The sequence below is a fragment of the Musca autumnalis genome, unplaced genomic scaffold (assembly GCF_047663935.1).
Source record: "Musca autumnalis isolate F117 unplaced genomic scaffold, ASM4766393v1 scaffold_1, whole genome shotgun sequence".
Lineage (NCBI taxonomy): Eukaryota > Metazoa > Arthropoda > Insecta > Diptera > Muscidae > Musca > Musca autumnalis.
The window spans coordinates 3793638-3806175 of NW_027411644.1; the positions used below are offsets into that span (position 1 = coordinate 3793638).

At 34.4% G+C, this 12538-nt stretch overlaps 1 protein-coding gene across 4 annotated transcripts in view; it reads left to right on the forward strand.

Moving 5' to 3' along the window:
- LOC141389082 (organic cation transporter protein) overlaps positions 1-12538 on the forward strand; it is an 83631-nt gene that overhangs the window by 12931 nt on the left and 58162 nt on the right. The window contains exon 1 of one of the 4 annotated variants that reach the window (XM_073960154.1): positions 10064-10439. The exons of the other annotated variants lie outside the window; for them this stretch is intronic. The gene's annotated coding sequence lies outside the window, so the exon portion shown is untranslated. Of the gene's footprint in view, positions 1-10063; positions 10440-12538 lie in introns of those variants that run through there. 4 annotated transcript variants of the gene reach the window in all.

Genomic DNA, 12538 nt, shown 5'->3' on the forward strand with positions numbered 1-12538 from the left:
AATCAGTGTCCAAAATAAATCTTCATATTAATGGAAATGTAATTTCTTTGGATCTGAATATATTGAAAACTAGTTGTTGTGTAGTTGTTTTTGTAGTAAACTATTATTAACGATAAAATTGAATGCAAATGTTTTAATCGGTGTATTTAAACATTTGGCTTAACTTCTTCCTTATCTGTCCGTCTGTCTGGCTGGCTGGATGGAACGCACGATAACTCTCGAACGGATTAACCGATTTGGACCAAATTTAGCTTTCGTAATATTTTGTCAACATGTATTCGCCGCCCCCTTTACGAAGGTACAAGTTTTTTCAGGGACAAGTCCATACTTCCGAAATCTGTAAAAATCCGATATGGCACCATGTGTAGTGTATGGAACGTACGATAACTCTCGAACAGATAAACCGATTCGGTCCATGATTTGGCATCCGTAATATTTTGCGCAAAATTAAAACATGTTCCGAGATGGGCCATATCGGCCCCCTCCTACGGGTACATCCACCACAAAAGTTTGAAAGTTTTCGCTAAATAAGGTACGCATAATAACTCACGAAGGCAGTAACCGATTTGATCAATACTTTGCACATCGTAATGTTTGTACGAGACATAGATCCGGTAAGAATATGCACTATGCTAAGCATATAAACTCCGGTTCATTTGAATAGAACCAACCAATATTTGCCTACAAATACCGTTATATCTGACGATAGGAGAGTAATTGTAAATTATATTTTTTTGGACATGTAAAGTATATAGAAGCCGATATTTTCAATATCTAACATGTTTCACGTATGCGTTATAAAGGCACTTTTTACTCGTTTTTTAAAAAAAAAATTCAAAATTAATTTACACAAATCCTTTGTCAGATGTGGTAAACTTTTACAAAAAACTATTTATAATTATATAAAAAGGCCGTGAGTGTTGATTGCCAACAAATATTGTACAAAAATGTGTATTAGAGCCTTGGAATTTGATGAAAATCGATGCTTAGAGCTCCAAAAAATATTCTTATGAAGAAATGGGTATAAACAATTTATAAAGTCAAAATTTTATACTGAGTTATATTCAAAATTTTCTATACTACAATAAAATTACAAAAAAAGTCACATCTAATAGGTTTATGAGTCCGAAACAGAGGAAATATGGTAAAGACAACTCAAATTTCTACCTTTCCAATCCAAAAATTGATATTTTATCTCAGGAAAGTGAATGCATATCGATGGGTTCCACCAAGTTTCGTTGGCTGTGGATATCTACAGGTCCAAAAAATAAAGAAATCCCTCCCACGAAAGCTTTTTGTCAACATCAAAGGCTTTGATTTAGAAGATATCGCATGACATGGAAAGCACAGAAGCATAGGCCCACTTTTTTGTGTAATAACGGATCAGAAATATTTTTTCGGTACTTATACCATGAGTAAAAGATGTGTGAACATCATAACCATCAAACTTAAATCCTTTCCTTTTGAAAAAATTGACGTCTGCCATCCTCTATTGCTAAGTTGTTTCTTCACATCAAATGTCTTAGAACACTTTGAAATTCCAAGGGCTTATTCGATAATTGCCACAATTATATCGTTAAATATTAAAGAATCGTGCATAGAGTTTCTGGTCGGGAATTCCTGGCCCGGGATTTCCCGGGAATTTCCGAAATTTTTTGAACGGGATTTCCCGGGAAATTTTTTTGAAATTCCCGGGAATACGGGTATTTGTATTTTCATGTATAATCCATGTATATGTTTATACCCTCCACCAAATATGGAGGGTATAATTAAATTTGTCATTCCGTTTGTAACACATCGAAATATTCATCGGGGATTCTATAAAGTATATATATTATAGATTAGGGTAAAATTCTATGTCGATATAACCATGTCCGTCCGCCCGTCTGTTGAAATCAAGATACAGCTCGCAATATTTTGAAGGTTGTGGCTTTAATATTCCTCCGAAATGGCTGAAATTTGATATTTAATCTTCGTTGGTGGTATAAGACTTTCGCCCAGAAATTTTTCGGTACAGGTCGACGCCTTAATAGAGCCCCCATAGAACGGTACCTCCCGATTTTCGGTATTTTGAAGGTTGTGGCCTCAATATTCCTCTGAAATGGCTAAAATTTGGTATTTAGTCTTCATTTGGGGTATAAAACTGTCCATATGAAATTTGTCGGTCCATGCCTTTATATAGCCCCCAAAGAACGGTACCTCCCGATTTTCGGTATTTTGAAGGTTATAGCCACAATAATCCTTTGAAGTGGCTGAAATTTGATATTTAGTCTTCGTTGAGGTATTTGACTTTTCCTTCTAATTTTGTCGGTATAGGTCCACGCCTTCATATAGCCCCCATAGAATGGTACCTCCCGATTTTCGTAATTCTGAAGGTTGTGACATCAATATCGCGCCGAAATGACTGACATTTGTTATTTAGTCTTCAATGGGGTTATAAAATATTCCAGAAAAAATTAATAGTATAGTCCACGTCATCCTATATCCCCCATGGAAGCATACCTCTTGATTTTTTGTATTTAGGTTTTAGCCACATTATCTTACAGAAATATTGGTATTTGTCTTCTTCATAAACGAAAGGAAACTAATTGTTCCATTTTACTTCAGTACAACTCGTGGTGGAGGGTATAACAAGTTCGGCCCAGCCGAACTTAACGCCGTTCTTACTTGTTTGCCTTATAGTTATTTAATGTTGGCAATATAGTGGAGTCGCGATAATTCGTGCCCCGATTTTTCGTAATTGCGGGTCCATTGTCAAAATCGCGGTAATTCGTGTAAAATATATACATTTTGGTCCTCTCGATAATTGGCGTTTTTCTCTGGAATTCGAACCTCACATAATTCTATATTTTTAGTTGATTACAGCAAAGAATATAGCATTCTGAACTTTTTGTAGCCATTCGTTCTTGGAGGATATTAATTTGCTAAGATATAAATGCTGTGATCTATTCGAATTGTTTCATTCTCCAAAATTATTGTATGTAATATTAAAAACTGTATAATGTATAAGTAGTAAATGGAGTATATTAGGATTGGAAGCCAGTAATAACTTTGGTATGGATGTTCATATAAGTACACCTCTAATCATTGGTGCCACCGTGTTGCAATTGTGAAGTCGTGTACTCAAAACGTCAGCCGTATAAATATTCGCTATAAACGGATTTGTTCTATGATTAACACGCTCTTCGAACCATAAGAACAACATACCATATCGTTGACTTTAAAAATATAATCGGACAACACTCTTTGATACCAAGGAAGCTTTACTAGGATGGTAGTGTGAAACATATATTTTATATAACCTCCGCAAATTAGTCAGGAATAATTGGATTTTGATCGCATACATATAGATACATATTCTTAAACAGTTGTCATATGCCGTATATGATTTATTGGTTCTTTCAAGATTTTGGCGCATTTGCTATTGCTTTTTGACCCTTTTGTATTTTAGCCTTAATATTGTTCCAAAGAGATAACTAACGACACAACTACACATAAAGGGAGTAAGTACTTCATGTTTGCTTACTCTCTGTCAAGTCTATGCCCCACGGATTCGATTTCCCATACTCCCGGGAATTCCCGGGTTCCCGGGAATGAGAAATGTTTATTCCCGATTTCCCGGGAATGAAAAAAAGTCGGGAATTCCCAAACTCTAATCGTGCAACAAATTGAAATTACTCCAAGTTTAAATAGGACCAGGGCTTCGGAGTCGAGCTATTTGTCCTTCGACTCCGACTCCAGGCAAGTTTTTTTCACGACTCGAACTCCGAGGATAATTCCCTATACCACTGAAAATTTCTAAAACATGCACCATTTTTAACTTGTTCCTATATTTGAAGCATATATGCTTATATGTTGTTTTTCCTAAGGTATTTTGTAATGCATGTTCCATATTAATTTTGCTAAGTCCTACATCGAAAGTAGCAACAGAAACAATTGATTTCATAGACAGAGGGACATGACATTGACATTAATACAACATTCTTTCAAGGTTGTCATTGTTGTATAGGAAGCTACATAACGGAATCTAATAAAGGACACACAGTCAAAATGAACCACTTTAATAATATCTCAAATTTGGTACTATTATTCGACAGGAATATTTTTGGTTAGAAAGTTTGGGTATTATTCATTAGACATCGAGTCCAAGAAATCTGTCACATATTAGAGGCGACTGCATTCCATACAATACATGTTACAGGTCCTTATTGAAAGAAAATATATTATAATTAATTCTTTTTCGAGTTGAGCTGTTTTGACCTAAGAGGTACATTGAAAAATTAGGAATCCACCGAAGTCCCACACATTCAACCATTATGCTACGTTTCACGGATGTAGTCTTTACCGATCAAACTTAGAAATATTAAGCATTTAAAACATTATCTTTAATAAATAAATGCAAAACATAATGAAGGTGCTTCAGTTTCAGTGTGAGTTACTGAATTTGTTTGTATTCTTATCGGAACCTGACCTCAGTCTTTAATTTTGCCTGGAGGAGTTTGATTAAAATATTAATGGACAGATGGACTGGACAGACGAGCTGGCACACATAGCTTGATCGTTTCATTTTGTCGATATATGAAGATTGGTATACTAAAAGCGGGTTTAGGACTACTATATCGTAGTGTTACATGCATTTTGGTCAAAACAAATTTGTAATACACTTTCACATTATAGTGAAGGGTGTAAATAAGTGGGATCTAAAATAGGCCTGTGCACACCAATACATACATTTTTTTGTGGTTGTGTTTGTTTTGAAAACACAAACATTTTTGTAGCTTCCCAACATAACATTTTTCAAAACAAAAGCAAATGTTATCTTTTCTAATTGTGTGAGTGAGCAAATTGACACACACCGACAGCACGTGGAACCCCAATTGAGCACTGCTAATCTAAAACCAGTGTTCCAAAGTGTATATAAGTTTTGCCATAAATGTGATGGTATGTTAAGAAATCGCCCAGCAAAATAAATTGGAAGTAGTGCAATGCGGACTAGTTCTGTCACGGAATGTTTTGATGCAGTTCAAACGGAGTCGTGAAAAAGGCACTCCAGTCCTCACATTTTAACTGCATTTGGATGCAATCCAAAGAATCACATCCAATTCCTCATAATTTAACAGCATCCGGATGCAGTCCAAACGGAGTCGTGAAAAAGGCACTCCGTTCGCTACATTTTATTAGCAGTTGTTAGAGATCCCTACATGTACATAAATCAGTTTGTACATCTCTACAGGCAGCGGTATACATTTTACAAAAAGAGATATACGTGTTAACATTTCCAAACATTTGTTAATACAAACTAAATTATATTTAATTTGTGAACATTTTTCCGGTAACTCACGAGAAGAAAATTTCCGAATGGAGTGCTGTTGGAGTACATGTCGAAAACTTAACTGGTGATGGGAAGACAACCTATTTAGCAGATGAAACAAAAAAAGTTCAGCTTGGATTAAATGGAGAGCGGAGGAAACACGCATGTTTGCGATTGAATTCAATGGAGAATTTTCATAATTTGTCTTAATGTAATAAAGCTCTTAATATTTTTGTTTTACACAAATAATAAATGCATTTTTTTTGTTCTGGGATATTTTGTAATGGCTTGCACAATTTTCGCAGAATGCCTGTATCAAAACTCGTGCTTTGGACTGCCACCTATTGTACCCCAAAGGGTTAGTTAAAATTCTATGCCAAAGGGTCAGTTAAAATGCAGTGCCACAGGGTCAGTTTAAATGCAATGCCAAAGGGTCAGATAAAATGCAGTGCAATGGAGTGCCTCTTTCAGTAGTCACGCTCTTGTAAAAATCATGAGTGAAAATGCATAATTTGATGCACTTTCAGATCACTTGAACATATCGTTTAACTGCCTCTTTGGAGGCAATTTTTTTGCTGGGCGGTTCAGCTTGACTACGAACGAAAAAGGGCAACTATAAGTATATTGTCATGGAACTTTACATTTGTTTGCAGAAATTGGACCAAAAAATAATTATAATAAAGGCTTTGATTACATGTTTTCTCATAGTTTTCTTATAAATTTATGAATAATTCCCAAAATTTATGAATGTTCATCTCTCTACCATATGAAAATAAAATAAAATTTCTTTTGATAAAATTTGAAGAAGAAGAATTTTGCCTGGAGTCGCAGTCGAGCTTCTTTTCACGACTCCGGCATCAGCAAAATTTGCTATACTCAGACTACGAAAACCTGAACAGGACACAATTCTAAATAAATTTGTTTTTAATCTCTATTAACATAAAACAATAACAAAAATGTATCTTTCGAGTTGAGCTGTTATGACCTATGAAGAATTGATCACTATATTTGTCATCGGAAGCTGTGACAAGTTGATGGTGGCTCAGAACGCTGAGACGCCGGCGACCGTGTCTTCTGGTTGTCGGAGAACCAGGTTCGATTCCCTGCCTGACTCATGCTGAAATTATTTTATTGTTGCCTTATTATGGCGAAGATCATTTTATAGTGATATTTGAATTAATTCTCTTTCGAGTTGAGCTGTTATAACCTAAGAGATGCATTGAAAAAGTAGGAGTTCACCGAAGTCCCACACATTAAATCATTATGCTACGTTTCACGTTAAGTCTGATCAGCAGCCATATTCGAATGTTATTTTCCAAACATTTCCTATAGTTCAACTTGGCTGACAACCCTATTTTAACACTTTATTACAAATACTATGGTAGCTTTTTTCCACCTTTATATGTGTTTGTCCTTCTGTATCATGCTGAGCCAGGCTGGGACTCGAACCTGGGTCTCCGACAAACAGGTCACAAAGTTGCCGGCGTCTCAGTGTTCTGAGCCACCATCAACTTGTCAAAACGGCCAATGACAAATATTGATGATCAAATCTTCTGATACAGAAGAACAAATACGTATAAAGTTTGAAAAAAGGCGATTTTAAATTATTTTGTGTGCCAAACTACTACCACTAACACTAACAAAACAAATTGTAAACCAGTAACAAATTGTAAAAAATTGAACTCAACAAATATGTATGGTAGTTATGAATTATAAAGATTTGAAATGTTGTTGACTTGTTGCAACAATTTTAATGATTAAATGTTCATGACTCCATGTACACGTGCAATGTCATTTATCAAAATTGATTTTTCTTTCTTTTAAAAAAGCCTTCGGGTGATTTCTTTGTTTCAAAGAGATCTTCAAACTATTTGAATTAAAAACGGGTTTTGCTAAAACTAGCATTAGCAACTAAAACAATTTTCTCGAGTTTAAGATAGGAAGTAATTATAAAATTAAAACTATTATCAGCATCAATGTGATTATCGAAGGGGGTGACACATTGCAGTGACAACATCTCATATAATTAATTGTGCCCTAAACGAGTACGGTGCAGAGGATTTTCAATTTATCATTAGACGTCTATCTGTCTGCCAGTTTGCCCTTATTTACCTTGTAATAACTGTGTTTGTTGGCTATTGCCGTGTGAATATTTATTTATATTGTTATGTCTGATAATGTGACTGGTGTTTTGAAACCATATTTTTAGTTGAAAAGCAAACATTTTACCGGTTTAGTATTTGAAATAAGAAAATGAAAGCAAAACAAAAATGTTTGTATTAAAATGTGGCTTGGCAAAGTTATAACATCTGGTTAATCGTCACGTATATTTTTTAATGACCCACAGGCTAATTAAATTTTAAATAATAAGATATTAAGCTACAATTATGCCATTTGTAGCGAACAATCTTGCAAAGGGTATTTGGATTCAATTTATTGACACAACTTTGAAATTGTGTAAATCTCTTCGTAGACACGTTACAGTTAGACGGTATGCCTGAATATCTACTAGGGTTATAACTTTTTTTTACCATTTTTGCAAATATCAGAGCACTACACTGGTTGGTGGGCATGACAAAATATTAAAAAATATGTTGACACTTTTTCTATATCGCAAAAACACATGTCTATTCCGTACCAAAAACATTCATGTATTCATATGTATTCATCTATATTTTATTACTAGACATCGATTTTTGCATATTTTTGAAATTTCAACCAATTGTAAATATGTTACTATTTAGAATTATATCGTTCTAATAAAATAAATATATCATATTGAAAATAATCAATAATACGTACAATGCTCGACACTGTGCGGTGCGCCTTAACTAAATTTAAATGAAAGGTGCTTACACCTGGGAAGTTTTTGCGGTTTCTGAAACTACAATGTCCATACATGAGAAAAATAAAAAAAAAAAAAAAAAAAAAAAACAATGGCTGGAGGGATTTTCAAATAAATCGCGATCAAATTTCATATTTTTAAGGCTTTTTAGGTTTTCACGATTTTGCTTGGAAACCACAATACCTATCGGAATAGGATTAAAGCAAATTTTGTAGCAGTGAAAATTCTCTACAAGATTGACCTCGATGACATTTTCGTAGGTTTTACCATTTTCAAATTGGGATAATATACTGAATGTATAGGCCCCCTATAAAACAATGTCATGCAGGGTGCACCTTAACTAACTTTGAATGAAAAACGCTTTTCATGGATTTTGAAACAGCAATGTTCATAGATAAAAAAATCCAAAAACAAGAACAAATTGCTGGAGGGATTTTTAAACAAATCGCGGCCTTGTCAACATTTTTAGGTTTATTTTAGGTTTTCGCGATTTTGCTTGGAAACCGTAAGTCCTATCGAAATGAGGCTAAAGAAAATGTTGTAGCTATGAAAATATTCCAGATGATTGACCGGTATGATTTGTTATTATTATTATTGTTGTTGTTGTTATTATTATTATTATTATTATTATTGTTGTTATTATTATTATTATTGTTGTTGTTGTTATTATTATTATTATTAATATTATTTTCATAATAATTTATTTTGTGTTTAAATATTATTTAATTATTATGTTTTGTTTTATAAGTTGCATGACGATATTTTTAAACTTAAACCGTTTAACTTTATTACAAATTGTGTGTTTAGTTTTTCAAAAATTTGAATTTTAATCTAAAAGAATCCATCGTGCGTCTCGTCTTTGATAATCACGGCGAGGCACGTGTTTTTCCTCTTTGGTCTTCTATCATGCAGCGGTGTCAGAATGTGGTTAACTTTAATTATTTTTTTTTTAACGCAAAACGGGTCTTACATTTTTCTTTTGGTGCGGAAACTTTTTTAACCAAATGGAATAAAATATGGGCGTTTTCTACAAGAAGAATTTTCTCCTCACGATATTCGGGTGGTATTTTTAAAGTCCACAGCCATTAGGCCAACTAGGCTCGTTATATTTTTTCCAGACATAGCTCAGGTTTAACTATATTGGTCCATTCCTTTGGGCAACTCACACATGAAATTTCAAAAATTTCCTAACGGCCCTTATTATAACGGAAAATATCCGGAGACAAGTCCATATTTCCAGATAAAATGACTCAAAAGCTCAAATCGATGTCTAACCAAAATGGTTGTTTGGCACGAAACTATCTAAAGGAATTTTATTCTGTGTAGATTGTATTGGTTAGGTCAGTTAGTGGCCCACTATTTATGATACCTATCCCACAAACGCATAAAAATTTAAACGGAAAAATCCCAAAACCAACGAAAATGCTGTTTATTTTTTAAAACTAAGAAACTGTTCTTAGCGTATTCAGGAAATCTTTTTTGCCACTTTCTGTATGAGCAAACAGAATTTAAGAGGTTCTTCTGTGCTCTTTTTTTTGCCGTGAAAAACCTCACAAATGTGAACAACAAGTAACGAAAGGCAAAAGTAAAAGTGAATCCAAAGTAAGAGAATCTCATAGCGAACAAAGGCCACGAAACAGCTGCCATAACACACAGTCAGTCAGCACAGCATGTATGGCATCCATCCTAATCACCTTTCGTTGGCCAAAACGTACAGCATAACAGGTTGAAATATGGCCCACCGAATAGCGCCAAAGAAAAAGGTGTTTTGGATTGGGACGTTGCTGATGATGATGATGATGGCAGTACCGATGCTGGCGATGCTGTTGCCGATGATGTACATCTACCAAACATGCCTGTGAGTTGTGAGATGATTGTTTGCTCCATGAGCTTAAGCTTCGCACAACGGCGACGTTCACATTCTGCTTTGCAGCCACAGAGCAACGCATAAATATACTTTGCAAAATATCTGAGTTTTCAGTATCTCTCGGGACTCAAATGTGCGAACATCATTGGAACAGCCAAAATAAAAACAAATAATTATATTATCAATAATAAATAAAATAGTGAAAGAAACAAAAATCGACTGGCAAGACAAGACGCCAAACAAATACGGGCAAATATTTTTTATTGTTGAAAAACGAATAAAATAAATAAAAAAGAAATACAACAACAAATATTAAATAGACGGCAAACGCATATCTTTGGCTAGAAGAAAAACAACAGCAACAACAAAAAGGAAAATTATTAAATTGACGCGCTACAAATTATAGAAAAATTCCGGTAATATACACGAGTATTTTCTTCACATTATATTTCGTTTTGTTCTTTTGTGTGTTTTCCGCCCGACAACGATTCCACAGCATAGACAAACATTGATGTCGTCTTTGTCGTTGCCGTTGAACGACTTAGACGATGGACGGTAGACTGTGATAAACATTTAATAAAAAATAGCTTCCCAAAAAAATGAATTGTGAAAAATTAAATAACATCAAATTGTTGTGGCTCGACCATCAGCATTCCCTCCCCACCCACAAGAGATGGACAGACTTGAAAATATACTTGACAAAGAAGAGTAAATATGTACATATCTCCAAGAAAGGGAACCTATGTTGTTCTTTAAATGTTTTATATTCTAGGTAGCAGTCGTTATTGTCATTTCTTGCTGTGTGACAACAATGACGTGTTTTCCCTCCTAGCCAAATGTAGTTATTTTTTGTTGTAAATAATGTTTTCGATTTTATTTATATAGAAAACGACGTAGTATTTGCAATACATATTGCGAGTAACTATAATTAGCTATTGTGACGTATGAGCAATATTCAATTTCAAAATATTTATACCAACCAACCCAAGTTCCAATATTACTTATTGTGATACCCATAAAGATGAATACGCATCCTCTGTGTTAAATGCATGCATGCATTTTATATTTCCTCCTTACACACCCCCGCTCCAATCATTGAAAGTAATTCCTAGTTTAGCAAGTGCAGTGGCTAAAATGCCAGCAATCTACAAACAAATACTACACGTTGACTCTGCTGTTAATGGCGCATTATAATACACACAAATACACACACACACATAGGTGAACAGAATATACATTCCGACACAATCGGAACTGTTGTGATTAAAATCGTAAAACATAACTTGTTCTTCCTTCAAAATAAACGAACTTCCTCACAAACTATTCGCATTACTTTCGCATTACATTTGAACGAATCGACTCGACTCGATTTGCAATCATTGCAAAAAGTACAAACAAACAAACAATCCCCAAGGCAGTAGCAATGTAAATATCAACCCCTTTCCCCCATTCACTCCACTTTGCACATAGTATTCCAGGTTCATCAAGGATGTGTGCTTGTTAAAATCCTCCCATTCACAAACACACAAACGCACACAGACGCACACTTAAGCTAACAAAGAGAAATAAAGAAATAAAATATAAAACTCTGTTGTTTCTGTTGTTATTTCCCATAAGACTACAAAAGCCGATGGATGCTTCAGCTTGTTCTTCTTCAAACTGTGTGTGTGTGCGTGGTTCACATTATTTTGCTGTTGTTATGATTTGAAATACCCTACAAGACTAGACGAAGGATTCCAGATTTGGTAATTTGTTTGCCATTGTCTGCTGCAGTACAACAAAGGATGTTATATGTGATGAAATTACATAAATATGAACGTACCGTATGTATGTACATTAATAAAGAGATTGTATGAATTGAAAACATATTTATAGAGGTGTTTCTAATAAACACAAATAAGATTGTTAGCTTTTGATTAATGAATACAGGCCGCTAAGACTTGATCGGCGTGAAAGATTTATTGAGTAGTTCATGATCCAGCAGATCAAGCAAGCACTTACAGGAACCTAGTCACACATTCAGATTTTCTGGGTACTTCAGCTATGTAAATAGAAGGTGTTACAGAGCTTTCGGCTGATTACAATTTTTATAATGTGCCCGACTATTGTCAATAAAAATTGGCTTTTGTGTGTCTGTGTAATATTTGAAATAATATGAACATTCACGGTGCTCTTGAACCAACTTTAAATGAAAGGAGCTTACACCTAGGAAGTTTTTGCGGATTCTAGGAAAATATTGTAGCTGTGAAAATGCTCTACAAGATTGGCCTTTATGATATTTTCGTAGGTTTTACCATTTTTGAGCTATAGAAGTTCTGGCCACTTTTTTGGGGTTTTTGTTAGGTTTTCACGATTTGCTTGAAAACGGCAAGTCTTATCGAAATCGGACTATAGAAAATCTTATAGCTGTGAAAATTTTCTACAAGACTGGCTTTTGTAACTTTGTCCTAGGTTGTATCATTTTTGAGATATACAAGTTTAAGTTGACATTGTTCCAATTTCAACTTCTATATCT